The 17,952-nt window shown below is 42.4% G+C and overlaps 1 long non-coding RNA gene and 1 other non-coding gene across 3 annotated transcripts in view; both read right to left on the reverse strand.

The window, feature by feature from the left end:
* Positions 1–11,754, reverse strand: part of LOC129393178 (uncharacterized) — a 49,528-nt gene extending 37,774 nt beyond the window's left edge. For both annotated transcript variants that reach the window (XR_008619874.2, XR_008619873.1), the window contains exon 1: positions 10,820–11,754. This is a non-coding gene — a long non-coding RNA (uncharacterized LOC129393178). The remainder of the gene's footprint in view (positions 1–10,819) is intronic.
* LOC112441042 (U6 spliceosomal RNA) lies at positions 9,106–9,212 on the reverse strand. The gene has a single exon (XR_003029025.1). It is a non-coding gene; the product is annotated as a U6 spliceosomal RNA (small nuclear RNA).
* Positions 11,755–17,952: the final 6,198 nt, after the last annotated feature.

Below are 17,952 nucleotides of genomic sequence, written 5' to 3' on the forward strand. Positions count from 1 at the left end.
AGCCCTCATGAATGGGATTGGGGCCTTTATAAGAGAGGCCCCAAAGAGATTCCCCACCCTTTTCACTGTGTGAGGAAACGGTGAGAAGGTGGGCGCCTGTTAACGAGGAAGTGGGCCCTCACTAGACACTGAGTTTGCTGGCAACTTGGTCTTGGACTTCCCAGCCTCCAGAACTGTCAGAGATAAATTTCTGCTGTTTATAAGCTTTCAGTTTATGGTATTTTGTTATAGCAGCCAGAACTTACTGAGACAAGCCTGTAAGGCTGAGTCCCTTAGACCATGATGAAGGCCTGTGTGCTGTACAGTTGAACAGCGTCCGGGCAGGCACGGCTAAAATCCAAAGAATGTGCTCCATGCAAAGGGAATTCATGAGGGAGTGGAGACAGCATGAGTAGGCCAAGTGAGATGATCTAAAAAGAGAAGCAGAAAATGAGAGTAGACCTGTTGAGAGAGGCAGGGACAAGATGCCACAGGTGTTCATGGATGAGACAGTGGGCAGCCCTAACACCTGCTCCACGCCCCACATGCACTGGCTGAACTTCTCATCCTCATGAGTTTGCTTGTTTTGACTTTTGAGTAATTTGTGTTTTTACTTACTTTACTCATTCAAGTCGATTTCACCTGAAGAGCACTGACTAAGAAAATCATAGTTACTTTAATAGCTGCCTAGTTTTCTAGTGTATAAATATACCATAATTCATGTAATCAAGTCCTTTTTGGTTAGATATTAAGATGTTTCTATTTCTTAACTATTCTATTTAATAAAGAACACTATAATAACTATCATTCCAACTAAACGTTTGCAAATATTTCCTTAAGGTCAAATATGCAATCAAATGGGATTGCATCAGATGAGAAATTATGGGTCAAGAAAATTAATATCATTTGTGCATTTCATTCCCGGTAGCGAGATGTCTGAACATTTCTGTTTTCTGCATCCTCGCCAATATTAGGTTGACTACTGAAAAAAGAAACAATTCTGCCAATTAAAGTAGTTAAAAATGTTGTCTCCTCATATTAATTTAGATTTCTTTGATGCCTGGAATTGCACATACTTTCCTCTATTTATTGCTCAGTTCATTTTCTTCCAATATGAAATGTTTATTCATGTCTTTTACTCATTTTCTTCTATTTAGATGCTCATTTATATATTTTTGATTTGTGAGTGCTCTCTCTCTCTCTGTGTCTGTCTGTCTGTCTCTCTCTCTCTCTCTCTCTGTCTCTTTGGTTTTGCTTTTGGCTTTTGGTTTGTTTTTTCTCAAAGACAATGTCTCACTATGTTGTCCAGGCCAGATTCAAGCTCCTGGGCTCAAGCAATCCTTCCATCTCAGCCTCCTGAGTAGCTGGGACTGCAGGTGTGTGCCCCTACCACCTGACAGGATATTAAACCTGATTTCTACACACTTGAAATTTATCTTCTCCTATCTAGTTATGTGCCTCTGAATTTTATATATGAAATATTTGATAGACATTAAAAATATATTTGTATAGTCATGTGTTGAGATATTTTCTGTTGTACTTTAGTCCTTTGATGTCATAACTAGAAAGTAGTTCATCTGTCTAAGATTATATAATCATATACTTTCATTCTTTAAGAAGACACATTAAAAAGGAAATGAAATACCATAGCACTTAGAAATCAAATACTTAAAAGACATAAAATAGAGACAGAAAGCAACACATACTAAAATAAAGACAAATCCATCACCAAGCCACCTTTAAATTTCAGCGATACTGAAAGTTATCAATTATGAAACCATTCTCCCTATAGAAAAAATAAAGCAGATGTTTTATCTCAGAATAAAATTTGCTTTAAAACTATTTCCATCCTGCCTTAGACTTGCCTATATTATTTAAGTCATTAAAAAGTACCAAGGGCCAGGCACAGTGGCTCACACCTGTAATCCCAACACTTTGGGAGGCCGAGTTGGGTGGATTACCTGAGGTCAGGAGTTCGAGACCAGCCTGGCTCACATAACAAAACCCCCTCTCTTGACTATTTTTAGTAAAATACAAAAATTAGCCGGGCATAGGGGCTCATACCTGTAATCCCAGCTACTCAGGAGACTTAGGCATGAGATTTGCTTAAACCCAGGAGGTAGAGGTTGCAGTGAGCCAAGATCACGCCACTGCACTCCAGCCTGGGTGACAGAGTGAGACTCTGTCTAAAAAACAAAAACAAAACAAAACAAAAAAACAACGATAAAGAAAAAGAAAGAAAACAAAAAAAAGTACGACAAAAAAAAACAAGACAGGAGATATTAATTCACGTAGCCAAGACTCAACTGTTTCTCTTTTTCCTGTGGATAAAACTGCAGAGAGGGAGTGATGAGAGAAAATCTACTCTAGCTCTCCAAATTTATACGACCCCATTTGTTGGTGTGGCGAAGCAAGAAGAGGGGTTATTTGGATGTGACGTGTTGTCATCTGGCAAATTGTGGGGTTCCTATTCAGAAACATCCCTGGAGAGTCTGAATTGTGGGCTATGGACGCTGCATAGAGCCTCGAATTCACATGATTAGTCTTATTATCTTTTTTTTTGTCTTGTGGCTAGAGAGAGGAGCAAAATTATGCCCCGTGGGTTGCAAGAGTTGTTCAGTCATGAGATGTAGTAGGGACCCGGGATGGGAAAGGGTGGGGATGGGAGTAAAAGGCGAGAGAGAAACCAGGGGAAATCAAGGGCATGTTGCAAACCAGCTGATGTGGGGTGTTCTGTAACTGAAGGAGGTACTGTTACCCCATTCTACAGATGAGGAAACAAAAGCTCAGAGAGGTCTAGTAACTTCCCATGGTCACACAGCCAGTGAGGGAAGAAGTTGGAATTTGGAAAACATGATGTTGGAAATAACAAGAATAAGTGAAGACACTGAGAAGGATCAAAATCCAACATGAACTAGGTGGTGAGGACCAGCTTTGTAATTGAGCGGGGGGGTCTTGTGGCTGATCCTGATGGGCAGTGTTCAGACTGCCAAAGTTTAGATTTTAGCTCTGAATTCTATCTATTCAAGCATACAATGCATGTCTTAGTAAGAATGGCTTCAACTGGTATGCTAACTTTTTAGGTCCTTTCATTTTATTCTGACAACAATCCTTGCGGGTAACCCAGTACCTATTTTAACACTTTGCTTCAGAGTTAGAAGTTTTCATGAATTGATTTTATGGAAGAATTTTTGTAAGTATGTTTAAATGTTATGCCCTGGTTATCAAACAAGACCCAAGCCTAGTCAGGCCTCTTAAGCATGGAGAGAGATGAGCCTTCTCAGCGATCTGCGCCTTTAAGGAGGGCTCCGCTCTCCTGTCTGCATCGCGGTGCTGCATATAAATGGCCTCTGTGGCTTCAGCCTGCTTATTTCCATTCAAAGTGTACACTCTGCTTTTTCCCCAAAGTAAAAGCATTTCCAGGAGCGCCAAGCACATCTCTTTTTTGTAGACTTCCTCTTGGCAGAGTGAATACTGCTGATTTATAAATTACATGGAGGTGTGCAAAGGAGATCAAGGTTCAGTGGATGTGAGCCCACATATGGCACCTCCCACAGGCCCAGACGCTGCCCTTAATTCTCAGCTCATCGCTTCTGCCAACCTTGTCAGTTCTGGCCACTCAAGCGGCACTCTGATCAAAGCAAAAGTAGTTGTCTTCCTCTCAGAAAAGAGGAAATAGGGTTCTTCCTTTTGCAAGTTAACATACTCAAAGCATCATTTCCCTTGTTGAATTTTTCCTAATCCTTATTTGAAATAGGCTCCTATGCCTTCATAGGGGGCCATTTCCATTGGCGAAGAAATTGTCCTCTGCTTTTTTGTTTGTTTGTTTGTTTGTTTTTACTATCAGATGCAGAACTCTTTCTATTTGAATGAAATCTTTATAGGAAAGAGGACATGCCTTCGATGGCGACATTCCCCTCCCATAATCTGATGCTAGAATGCAGTGGAATGCACATTGCTTCCCATCACAAATAGCCACTGAAAAGGAGAAATTCTTGGCATTGTGGACTCACTACTTCCTGTGGATAATTACTAGAAATATACGCGCGTGCATGCATGTATGTTGTGTATGTGCCTGTCCAACATGCTGGGTAAAACTTTTGGATCTTTGAATCATACTGACTATGTGGAATACAAACATGATACCGCACCCTGTGGATCGTCACAGTCTCCCTGTTTCTCTCGGCAATGCTGGCTGGTTGTCTCACCAGTTAATGAATGAAAGAAGAGGGAAAGGGAAGGAAAGGGGATGAAGAGGAAGAAGAGGAGAGATGGCAGGAAGCTCTGACATACAGAGCCCCACTCACTGGCTCACTTTCCAGCCTCTGCTGTTATTCCTTCCTTCTGGGCTCATACCCTGGGTCTCCAGCCAACTGGTGATGAGAGTCCAGGGACTTTACTGCCTTTTCACCTGTCTGGTGTCTCAAAACAGAGAACTGCAGCCCAAGACCATTTTACCTTTGCAGTAGAATGTGAGAATTAAAACTGATCTCGGCTGGACACGGTGGCTCACGCCTGTAATCCCAGCACTTTGGGAGGCTGAGGCGGGTGGATCACCTGAGGTCAGGAGATAGAGACCATCCTGGCTAACATGGTGAAACCCCGTTTCTACTAAAAATACAAAAAATTACCCGGACATGGTGGCGTGTACCTGTAATCCCAGCTACTCAGGAGGTTGAAGCAGGAGCATTCCTTGAACCTGGGAGGCGGAGGTTGTAGTGAGCCGAGATCATGCCATTGTACTCCAGCTTGGACAACAAGAGCAAAACTCCATCTCAAAAAAAAAAAAAAAAAATACTGATCTCAATTCAGGCAGGCTCTGTGGCTCACACCTGTAATCCCAGCACTTTAGGAGGCTGAGGAGGGAGGATCACTTGAGGCTAGAAGTTTGAGACCAGCCTAGGCAACAGAGCAAGACCCCATATCTACAATCAATAAAATAGAAGTTATCTCAATGCAATAGATGTGAGGAACAGCATGGTGGGACAGATCAAGTGATTTTTTTTCCATGGCCATCAGGACCAGGACAAAAAGCCTGTTCTTTGGACTTCCTCAGTCCTGTGTGACACCAGACTCAGGCTGCTTCTTCTCACCCCCCCTTAGCTCACCCTGGCCTCAGCAGCTTCATCCTGGCCTTGGGGACACCTGTCACACAGGGTGGGGACCAACACCACCATGTTTACAGACACACCACAGCAGTGGTTTCCAACCACGGGTGATTTTGCCTCCTTGGGAGATTGTTCGCAATGTCTGGAAGTAATTTGGGTTGTCACAGCTCGGGGGAAGGGGTGTGCCACTGGCATCTAGTGGGTAGCAGAAAAGCCCCCTGCAACAGAGAATCATCCAGCCCCAAGCGCCAATAGTGCCGAGGTGGAGAAACCCTGAACTTCCCCACATCTCAAGGTTGTTTCGCCAAATCCAGAGTCAGATCTTCCCCGGGGTTGGTTTTGGAAGGTGCTTTTGCATATCTGTGGATGGTGAGAAGTTCTGAGACTGTGGGGACTGCTGGGCAGGGTGGAGGGAGAGTTAAAATATCTGGGCTGGAGAGTCCTGGCTCCAATCTTAACCATCTGTGAGCTCAAGAAGCCACTTTCTGTCTCAGGCCTCAGATTGCACTGGAAGATATCTCTGCCCCAGTGTGGTCGGGGTTGTGGAGACTTGAAGCCGGTCCGGTGCAGCCCACAGAAAATGCTTTGAAAATGTCTGAGCACCTTAGGTGGGCTCGGCCGAGGCTGACATTTCGAGTAAATGACAGTTATTGGCTTTCACACCACCTGGTCAGAGCCCAGCCCCTGTGTACAAGGACACCCTGACCAGCCTTCATCGGCCCCTTACCCACTCACTGCTCAACTCCACTCTGAACAGGTGGGGTGAGGTCTCAACACTCCCCTGCATATAGCCTGCTGCGTTCCCATATCATTCTCTACTAGCAACTATTTGTTTTACCTCCACGCTCTTTCCTCAACCCCCAATCTCTGCCTTCATAACCATCAGGAACAATGTCTACGGTTCATCCACATCCCAGACCAGACACTCCATGATGGCAGAGCCATGTGCCCTGGACTAGTCTCCTCCTAGTGTGGCAGCAAATCCTCACAACCATAATGAAACCTTTCTAGTGACCACTCTGAAAAGGATGGTTCTCCTGCCCCATGTCATCCCCAGGCCCTGACCTGAGCCACTCTCCACGCATCTCATTCACGCCCTGTTGGTTCCCTGATACCCTCTGACTCAAATAACTCTTCTTGGAGGATCCTTGAAGTTTTTTGAGAATTGCTGTTCAGAATAAGTTATCTCTACTAGAAATGTCTTGAGGTCCGTGAATAGGCGTCTAGGATGCATTACGCATAGGAGATGCCCAACAAATATTTGCCACCTCGACTTGGTAATCAACAGGCCCAACAGATGTCATGGCATCGTATTTCTCTGTGTTGTAATTGGCGTATGTCTCAGGGGTGCAGTCGCTTTTTAGTTTCCGTCATTACTGCTACACGGATCTGTTTCTCACTTTTTCTTATCACTGTTAGTTCCTTGCCATTTCACCAGAGAGTTATAGCAGAGAGGAAAAAAGAAAACAAAACTCAGAGAAAAAAAGGATGAGATGGAATCCAACCAAAACCTCAGCACCACTGCTGACCCCAAATCTCAATTTAAAAAAATAAAATAAATTAAATTAAAAACTAAAAAAAATTCTCTGGTCCAAAACTTTTAGTTATTTTTTTTTTCCATCCCTCAGAAACACTAACTTAGAAATTAAGTAGTAAGTGATTTGGCTTTTCTTTTATATATTTTAAAATATATAAACATGGACACATTCTTTGGGAGCTTTAAGTCTTTTAACTCAAAGGAGAATTAATTTCAGTAAACTGCCGTCAACGTGGTGGTTGTGAACGACAGTCTGTTTATGTGCAAAGCCGTACTTTTCCATTGAGTCTATTCTTTGAACTGATAAATCTCACCTGAGCAGAAACCACGGCCACAAAATGTCACAAGCAGAGAGCACAATGCTGCAAGCACTTAGCAGCTCAAAGTTTTTACACCTCGGCTCTACAGTAGCAGCTGCATTTGCCAGCACTGCGTAGCAGCAAGATTTTCACTAATTGTGTGGGGCCCCAGGATGTGTTTTGGTTTTGCAAGGTCTTTTGCAGACTCTGCCTTCCTGTTCCTCTGTCTCGGTGTGCTCTCACACACACACAATGCAGAGGACAAGCGCACGTCTTTACAATTCAAAACCAGAAAAGACCAGAACATTTTTAATTAGTCTGAAAATAAATTTTAAAAAATAGCAGCTCTGAAAGATGTGTTCCTCTATCTCTTTCCTCTGGAAGGCTGCAATTTAATATGTTTATGGGGAGAAGTGGTCCCTACAATCCCAAGAAAAGTAAGGGGGAGTTGGGGGAGTCTCAACCCAATTATTTGGCAGTCAACTTTGCCCCTCCAATAAATGAAACTGCAAAGCTGTCTTTTACAGGATACCCAGGCACTGACAGCAAACTGCAGGACCACAGCTTCACATCCATTCCCTGGGGGCATGATTTAAACCCAGAAACCTGTCATCAGGAGGGAAGTGGAGAACAGCTCCAGGACTGGCTGAGAAGTGATGGTGAAGGGTTTTTGTCTCCCTTTCAACCCTGTAAACCTAAGTGAACCCGATCTCTGATTGATTATTAAACACTTCGCATTCAATGGCTGAAGGACAGTCTACTCGTTAAATCAGCGATTCTTAGCAGAGCTATTTCTGCTAGATGATATTGTTGGGTGCTGGGAAGGAGGTGCCGATAATGAGAAGGAAGTAGCCATCGCAAGTTGGCAAAACTCCCGAGGAAGTTTAAAAAAAAAAAAAAACTTCCGTCAGCATCATTGCCTGCAAAATGGATGCCATTCTTTTTGAGATTAAGGAATCCAGTGAACAAACACAAGTCAATCACATTTACTAGGGAAAACAATTACTCAATTCAGCGAGAGGAAGAATAACATCTACCGGAGTTCTAGCCTTCCATTCTGAAGGGGCATGGAGAGGGGACGAAGTTTCTTCCTCATCTCAGATGGATCCTTTGCAGAATTCATGCTAATGAAGGTTAACCTGTTTCTCTTTATCTCTGTCATGAGTTATTAATGTCTTGTATCAGTTATTTGCAAAATTTAAACTATTTTGCACAGCAGCACCTAACACCATGGTATCTTGTCTAAACAGGGATTTCTTGGTCTTCACAGCACACTTGGTGTGCCTACGGAAGGTGTCATCGTGGTTATTTATAAGATGTGTTTTCTTTCCATTTTTACGGTTTTTATTTTTCCCCCACTTCACTCGGAATAACATCGTCTCCTATCTGGGGATAAAAGATGATTACCTTTTTGTTCAGAATCCACTAAACTAATACACTTCTTCTGTTTGTTGCTAAGCAACCAAGCTGGGTTACCCGGAAGAAGCAGACTCCGCTGTCAGTCACCGGCTCCTTTCTGATAATTGACCATCAGAGAGTTTGCCTGGTAGGGGGAAGAGCTCGCAGTCAAAAGACTTGAGAAATCTTTTTAAAAATTCAGCTATCCAAAGGTTTGCCAAAGCGTTCTATCCTAGACAAACAAATGATGGCAAACGCACCCAATAGGTTACTAATCGGTAATAAAAGGAATGGTACGCCACACACAGGAATTGGGATGAAACTCAGATGCATTAGAAAGAATCCCAACACAAAAGAGTCCATCCTAGGCATTCTAGCTCATGTCTGTGAAACTCTAGAAAAGGCACAACGAATCTAAAGAAACAGAAGGTGAGGAAGGGCTGCCCGGGGCTGGGAATGGGCATCCCTAGAGACAGGGTGAAAGGAACTTGTGATGGTGGAAATGCGCCATCACCTACACCTTTATTTTATTTTTATGGATTTAGGGGGTACAAATGCATTTTAGTTACTTGGATAGACTGCATAGCGGTGAAGTCTGTGCTTTTAGCGTAACCATCACCTGAACGGTATAAATTGTACCCAATAGGTTATTTCTCATCCCTCACGCCCCTCCCAACTTCCCACTTTTTGGAGTTTCCAATGTCTATTCTTCACTCTGTCTGTCCATGTGTACCTATTGTTTAGTGAGAACATGCAGTATCTGACTTTCCGTTGCTGAGTTACTAAAAATACGGAACGCATCGTGAATTTGCAAGTCATCCTTGCACGGTAGTCATGCTAATCTTCCCTGTAGCTCTACAATTTTAGTATATGTGCTGCTGGAGGGAGCACCCCATCATTTATATATTAATTGTGGCTGAGATTGCACAGATACAAATCAAAATGCCATTTAAATGGATACCTTTTATTGTATGTAAATTAATTAAAAAATGAAAGCTATGAGTGTGCATCACGGTTTATTACATTTTGACTTAGTTGTGTTATTTTTAGGGTTAGGAAGTCCCTTCCTATTGAGAGTCATTGTTTTACAGGGAAAGGAAATTCATGTCACATAAGTAAAATGCAACTTCATTTTTAAAGGAAGAATTTCATTTTTTAAAGGACATTTACTTGAGAAGTATTATAATTGATATTTCTTCCTTGGTTCCTTTTTTCCTGTCATTTTAATTTTTATTAAAATTATACATGCAAATAATTTAGAGCATCCTACTTATTGGAAGCAACTACTTTCAATTCTTTTCAGCTATTTCTTTTGGAATTAGTTTTACATTTCTAGTAAAATGTTTATACTACTGCTTCTTGACTTTTCAGATTTTGCTGTCTTGGTTTCTAACTCTAGAAATTCAGTATATAATATTCTTTCTCACCTTCTCTCCTTCTCTCACCACACACACAGACACACAGACACACACACACACACACACACACACACTTCCTGGTTCCTTATCTTCCCAATGTAGTTATACCATAATTTTGTTTAGATTTGATGTTTACCTTGTGACTGTGTAAATGCCATTTGTTGCTGATATGAGTAGTAAACTATGATTACTTTTCCTTCCCTGCACAGCTTTTTGTTTTCCCTGGAGTTAATAGGTGCCAGGTTTTGTTTTGTGCTATTTGTTTGCTCAAGGGTCACTGCACACCTACCATCCTGGATCTTCCTCCACCATCATCCTGTCGACTTTATTCACCTCTCATGGGACTGACACAGCTGTGCACTGGATCACATGTCTTATGAAATTCCCTTTCAAGGGATAAATGACAGCTCTGCACAACTACAAATGAGGACACTAAGACCAATAAAAAGACACAGACTAGCATGAAATAAGAGGTTTATGGTCTGATTAAAGTCATGTCCTTGTTGCACAATGGAAAATCGCAAGAGCAAAGATATTCTTTATAGAGTGGACCCTAGCCACAGCATGAAGGTTTCATGTTGCATGAAAAGACTCTGGACTTATGCCTTTCATGCAACTGGAATGTCCCCTAATATGTTTACCAGTCTTTTTCCCTTCATTCCTGCACACTGTAACCAAAGGAGAAACACTCTCCTGATTACTGTAGACAGGGACATTCTGAGGGGCCCTGAGCAGACAGGACCTTAGGTGACCCTGGTGCCTTTGCATAGAAGAACCTTTCTCATAAGATAGTTTAACATTATTTATAATGAGGAGTCACCGAAAACAACTAAAGTATCCGACAACAGAGGGCAATTTCTAAAGGTTGACTTTAAAATATATATATATACACACACACACACACACATATTTTTGCACTTCACAGACAATCTCTAAGTATCACAACAAACCTGCAAGATAGATATTTGCATGACCTTTTTACAAAAGAAGAAACTGAAGTACAAAATGGGAATGTGACTTTCCCAAAGCCATTTAGCAATGAAAGGATAGAAGTTTAATTCCAAAGCCAGTACTTGTTACCGTGTATTATGCCGCGTGACAGGCAAGACATCCTTTCCAGACATCCTGTCCTAGGATTATGTTTTGGTCTCTTGAGCAACACTTAACAGATATGTCTTCATTTTTAGTAACCTGTGAAGCAAGAAATTGGGAACTCCAAAAGGCTTCACTAGCCGGACTAAGCACTTCAAGTAGGCAAAGGGGCAGATACTCAGAAAACCAGTGAAGGCCGAGGGGACACCAACAGCGTTTCCAGGGCTGTGAGTTTAAAATGGTAAACAATGCAAGTCTATTGGCAGATGGCCAACGGTCCTGTCTGACCTCACAGCACAAGATTTTCAGAACTGCATGCCCTTGACCGATAGAAACCCTGCAAAATACGTTCTAAGTATCACTATTTTGAAACTTGAGAGGACTGCAGAAAAATCCAGATGGCTTATATCCAAGAGAATTTTTGAGATACCACAGAAAATATAACAAGAGCTCAAATACAGAGATTTTTCCATTAAAAAGTACAATGTATAGCAACTTGTGAATCAAAAAAAAAAAAAAACAAAATACAAACAAACAAAAAAACCAGCTGTTACTTTGGCTGCCATTGCTATAATCTTGTTTCCTAACTGGGGCTCAATGGAAGAGATTAATCTTCAAAGGCATACTTTGAAATCAATCTACACAGGAACGAAGACTAAAATCAGAGAAAACACGGAAGGGTTTGTAATTAGACTTCACTGTTTCTGAAGCAATTAGGCTGCAGGGAGCTATGCAAGCCATCCAAGCAACAGTTTGAAAGAGAATCCTCACTTTGTAAAAGATTAAAAGAAAAACAAGACACAATCAGTAAGTCTTTGTAAACTTACCTATATTAGCGGCAATAAGGCTGAAATTAGGGTTTTACAGCTTGATCACAATTCTCAAAACAATTCACACTAAAATATAAACTCCTAACTATGCATTAATATGCTATCCCTTCATGGACATTTATGTTAAGGCAAAGATGGAACATTCTCATTGCAGAATTTCAGATAGGAGAGAGTAGAGTCTGAATCACCGAGCTAGAAAGGACCTGAGAAATCATCTGTTCCAATTTCCTCATTTTATAGACACCTTGGGCATAAAGGTGTAGGTAATTAGCAGGTGTTAGAACTCAAATTTCCTGACTCCCCTCGCCAGTGTGTCTCTTTCTATGGGAGGGGAGGTTTTGCCTCGTGGCAGAAGGGCCTATGGCATCACAGGAGCAAGACAGAGTAAACCCTAAAATCACCTGGGGTTTTGGGGGGATGGGGTACAGTTGGGAGGGTTTGACAACCTCAGAGAGAAATTGCACACAGAAATTTTCTGAAGGGTGTTCTCTTCCACCCAACCTTATAGGTGGTAAATAAGAAAGGCCGTTTTGAAGCAACACATTGGCATTAAGGACTTTTAACTGTGGGCATTAGAAAACCCTTCTCTATGGTCTTGGGGCTCTTATACATTTTATATGTTAGAAAATAACTCAAAATTATTAGCACATAGATCATTTGAAGTGTTAATCATTTCTGCAATGTTTACTCTCTACATTGTAAGTTTAAAAAAATACATGTCCATATTTTTTTGGTAAAGGCTCAATTTAATATACAGACCTGTTAACAAAAATGCTGAGCTAAATCTACACAGCCTCATAATTGCTTGTCTTTCCCTTTTTTTTTTCTTTTATATCCTTTTTTCTTACTTAGGTATGTACTATTACTGCTTGCAAAAACAAGGATCTACCACATGATTATTTCTAATTATTCTTGTGGGGGATTCAAAATTTTGAAAAAAAAAAGCAGTGAAAATTATGCATTCACTTGCAGAAATATGTAATTTTGGGGAAGTTATAGGGAAAAGTGTCAGCAACACTATCTTGCCTGAAGCTTGAATAGTTTAAAGCAGAGAAATGTTGTCATGGTAGTAATCCAACTAAAATTAGATTTCTACTTCTAACAACAAGATTGGATCCCAGGGAGAGGCTGAGAGACCTTAGTTCATAAACTCCACTTGGTGTACCATATGAAATAGCTTTACATACACCTCTGCTTTTGGTGAAGTTGGCATCCCTGACCTCTGACCCAGGCATGTTCACCATGAGCCAGGCATACGGAGAGAGTAGAGAGAACAAAGACTGCTCAGTCTGGGCATGGTGGCTCACACCTGTAATCCCAGCACTTTGGGAGGCTGAGGCAGGCAGATCACTTAAGGTCAGGAGTTCAAGACCAACCTGGTCAATATGGTGAAACTCCATCTCTACTAAAATACAAAAATTAGCTAGGCATGGTGGCATGCACCTGTAATCCCAGCTACGTGGGAGGCTGAGGCAGGAGAATCGCTTGAACCTGGGAGGTGGAGATTGCAGTGAGCTGAGATCGTACCAGTGCACTCCAGCCTGGGCAACAGAGCGAGACTCTGTCTCAAGAGAAAAAAAAGGCTCTGATCAGCAACGTCTCCACCACACATCCCAGCACTTAGCCAGCCCTCTGCATCAGGAAAGAGGGAGCAGCAGGGGAAGCCCCAAGGGAAATAAAGACTAACTTTATCTATTTGCACATTTGTGTTGGGCTCTGGTTGCTGCTGAGAGACAGAGATACCAAAACCTGTATGAAAATATTAACACCAGGTTGGAAAGTTGAAATGCTTAGTCAGGCCCACTTCAGTTCCATTTTCCCCTGCTTCTAAGGAGGAGAAAGAGCAGAGTGAGAGAAAAAGAGCAAGAAGGAGGATGTGTAAGAGTTCCTGACATCCGCCTTCGTAAGTGGCCACTATGTGCCAAGAAAAAAGATGAATAAGACACAGCCTATTTAGAGTAATATCACGTCTGGGGAGCTGGATTCTCTCACAATATGTCAACCGTATCCCTGAGAACAAGGGACGCAGAAGTGTCTTGCATAGTGCTCAGGACACAGTGTGCGCTCCGGAAGGGTTTGTTCAATCTCCACCCACATCTGAACGTCTAGGACCTGCTTTGTTGAGGGAATGTGACTTTCATGGGAGAGGCGTGATGGTTAATTTCATGTGTCAACTTGCCTGGGCTGTGGGGTGCCCAGGTTAAGCACTGTTTCTGGGTGTGTCTGTAAGAATATTTCCAGATGAGATTAGCCTTTGAATGGGGGAACTGAGTAAAGCAGATGGCCCTCCCCAGTGTTGTGGGCCCCATTCAATCTGTGGAGGGCCTGAATAGAACAAAAAGGCAGAGGAAGGAGGAATTTACCTCCTTTTTTCTGCCTCATTGCTTGAGCTGGGATACCTCATCTCCTCTTCTGCTTATTTTAGACTGGAATTTACACCACTGGCTCCCCTGCTTCTCAGGCCTTCAGACTTGGAATGAATTACACCATGGGCTTTCTTGAGTCTCCAAAATGCAGATGGCAGATTACAAGCCTTCTCAGCCTCCATGATCACATGGACAATATTGGATATTCCTTATAATCAATCAATCTACCTATTTCTATGTATCTGTCTATCTGTCTATCTAATCTTTCTCTCTTTGTCTCTCTCTCTCTCTATCTAGCCAATTAGAAAGCTATTGTAAGTTATTTCTTCCATGAGTGGGGTGGGATTGGAAGTTAGAGGGCACAACAAGAGGCCTAGACTCTAAAGACAGAAGGACAAGGAAGAAAAGAAAAAAAGAAAAAAAAAAAAACCTTGCAGTAGAGACTGTCATTTATTACCTAATATCCATCCACTCCCCCCTCCTTAAAGACCAAACTTCTTTTTACCTGGGTGCTAAACCTGGTCTCTCCTGTAGCTTGGCATGGCCATGTGGCTAAGCTAGGCTCAATACAACATAAATAAAAATGCTGAGTGGGACTTTTCCAGGAAGTTTTATTGAAAGGCATAGATTGTCAGAAAGAGTTTGTTTGGCATTTCTGCTTTTCTTCTTTCTCTTTCCTACCTTAATGTGACAGCTGGACCTCCAGCAGCTATTTTGGACCTTGAGGTGGCCTTGGAAACAAAAGCCATCCATGCACTGAAAATGTCAGAGTGGAAAGATCAGAGCATGAATTTGTAAGGACCACCTTGCTAGCCAGTATTACAGTTACATGACAGAGAAGTGAACCTCTACCTTGCCTAAGCAACTGGTTGCTTTGTGGTTTTCTGTTATGTGTGACCAAATCTAATTTTAACTAACCCAGAAATCTGCTCTCTGTTGTCCTCTAACTGAATGTCAATGGCTTCCCATCTATAGTTACTTACATGAAGTATGATGACAGATTTTATATTATGAAAAGAGCAAGAACAAAAAAAAAGCTCATTTCTCTTTACTGACACCTTTTGTGATTTGCCACTCAGATTTCCAAGAAAGGGAAATTAGTCAACCTGCTTTCTATGTACCAGAGCTTTCTTCAATCCCTGCTGGCCATGAGTAATATGGAATCACACATACACAAAATGGGAAGAGCCCTGCTTCTAAATTCTTCACCGACTAGCTCCGAAAGTCCCAAGAGGAGGGTCACTCGGGTTCTGACACCATCCTCCTCCCTAATGACACTGCCCACCTAGCTCTTTGACTCCCTGACACTACCTAAAAGGAGAAACTCCTGCTTCTGGAAATCATGAGGTCCAGGCTGCCTCCCAGCTCACAGGCTCACCACACTCCAGTGGGTTCCAAATGCATCCTTTACAGCTTCTCAGACACCTAGTCACCCATTTGCCCCAACAAGGACATCTTGTGCTTTCAACATCTAAGTAGATTTATGCAATTTTACTGAAAAACTCTTTAAATATTTATTTGTTTTTCCATCACAAATGCCTTTCCCAGAACCTAAGCTGGATCGTAAGATCCCAAGGAGGAGGTTTATATCTTGTTATTCTTTGCATTCCTGGCACCTAGCATAGTGCTTATACATGGAAGGGATTTATTAAAGTTTTTGCACAAATGACGGCTCCAGCGGATAACACAAATACTCACATTTATTTTCTCTTCTAACCCTAAACAATCATCCTGGCACCAGTGAGCCCCAGCTCTTGTCCTTTAAGAGAAATTCTTTCCTGCACACTCTTACTTAGCTCTGAAGAGCAAAAGGATTTTTCTCAGGTCGTCAAGCTGTGACTCTTCACCTCACACAGCACTGGATGTCTTAGAGGGGCTGGGGGAGAGGAGACGGTCTTTTGCCTCCATTTTCTTGATGCTCTGTCATCCTATTGTTTCCTACACCTCTAGGTCCCCACCAATGGGTACCACATCACAAATATAAAGGTCAGCATTTAACTTGGGAAGTGCAAGCCTAACATGCCACAAAATCCTCAACTTCCAACTTCTCTCTACCCGTCCACTCCCACATTGCTCTACTAATGGAGAAAAGGAAGAGGTTCAGTGAACAATGAGCATCGTGATCATCATTTGGGATTTGGCAGACGTAGAATAAGAAGACAGCTTTTAGGTGCTCGGGCTAAACTCTCTGGTGGGACATCGTTTAGGGGATAGTGTGGGGGACTCAGTCTCTTCCAATCGCCTGACTGGATAGCCAAAGAGCTCCTGAATTTGGATGCAGGAGCAAGGAGGGGGCCTATTGCAAACTTCCTGCTGCAAACAACCACTGCACTGTCCACACACAAGAGGCAAGGGTGTCACCCCATTAGCAAGCTACCGTAAGTTCTTACTACAGGAAGGCAGGATTCAATGGGCCGCTGTGCAGGAGAGTCTGGGAGGCTGGGTGGAGATCCTGCCATGGCAAGGCAACAGGAGCAATAGCAAGGAGAGAAGCTGGCTCAGGAAGGGCCCGTCCCACCACTGCCTTGGAGAGTTTCTCTGCATGACAGCACTCTCAATCCCCCTAAATCACAATGGGGAGTGAATCTGTCTTGTTTCCTCATTATATACTGGGGACCTAGCACAATGTCTGGCATATGTTAGGAACCCAATAAATATTTGTTGAGCAAATAAATGAATGCTCACACAATGAAATTGCTGATCTGTGGCTTTAAAGCAAATCTCAGGGCACATTGCAAAGAGTTGATGCAGAGCAGACGCAGCAGAGGAAGCTTTGGTGTATAAATTAGCATGTGCTTATTTAGAAGGACCCAAGGATTTTGATAAGCTGAGGAAGAAATCTGTAATACAGCATTAACCTGTACGTCCCTGCCAGCCAGAGATTATAAACTTGTACAGGCTCAGGCACAGCCCCCAGGGACTTTCAGAAACTCTTTTCTCTCTTTCCTTGCAAGCCAGCTCCTTGTCGTAGTAAAGCGGATTGGCAGTTGAGACGCCCAGCTTCAGGTCTCACTCCTGCCGGCATTTTGTGTGCATGTGAGTGAGTGTGTGGGTTGACTTTGGCCAAATGACTTAATCTCCCTATATCACAGAGATAGAGATCATGAAGATAATTTCTGCTGGACTAAATTCACAAGTTTGTGTCAACATCAAACCAAGGAACTGGTCTGAAACACACTCTTAAGCCCCCAAAGTCCAAAAGGCAGGTGTTCTTTCCATTTTTTCTTTTTTTTTTTTAGCTTTTTCTGGTTTTTCATCCTTTTTGAATTCCTTAACTCATATCTTTTTCTTTATTTTTCCCCAATGTTCTTCTTATCTTTCTTTGTTATATTTGCATGGATTTGTACACTTTTTTAAAAATGCTGGAAATCCCTTCTGACCCATGAGTTCCTTTTTGTTGTTTCTTCCATAAAACGGAGCAAAAGATTGCACAAAACTTACTCTTGATAGATTTGGTGGCACTGAGCAGGACCCTGAGATCTCGGCTGGAGCACTGAGCCTGGGGCGTGAGGGTAAAGACAGGCTGCTTGCCTGAGCTCAGTGGCCTCAGCAGGCCAACAGAGGTCAGTGATCTTCCCCAGACTTCACAGCTTTGACCACAGCCATGTTCTTAGCTCCATCAGGAAGCTCCTCGTAAAATGTATGCCAAGTAATTTGCCTTATTCCTCCCATTCCTCCGATTTCCTCCTCAGCAGACATTACTTAAATAACAATTTGCAACCTCTATGGGAACTTCTGTACAAAGAGGAAAGAGGCTAAAACTATGGATTCCAAACCATGTCAAAGTAGGACAACATAAACACGAGGTCAAAGAAAGAAAGTGGCTTCGGCTTCCCTCGGCACACGTAGTTTCACGTTGATTAAAGATTAAACAATACTCAGAATTATGTGAAGGTTTTATCCGGCTCAGTGCAGCAATTCAGGC

This window comes from Pan paniscus, chromosome 8 (genome assembly GCF_029289425.2).
Source record: "Pan paniscus chromosome 8, NHGRI_mPanPan1-v2.0_pri, whole genome shotgun sequence".
Lineage (NCBI taxonomy): Eukaryota > Metazoa > Chordata > Mammalia > Primates > Hominidae > Pan > Pan paniscus.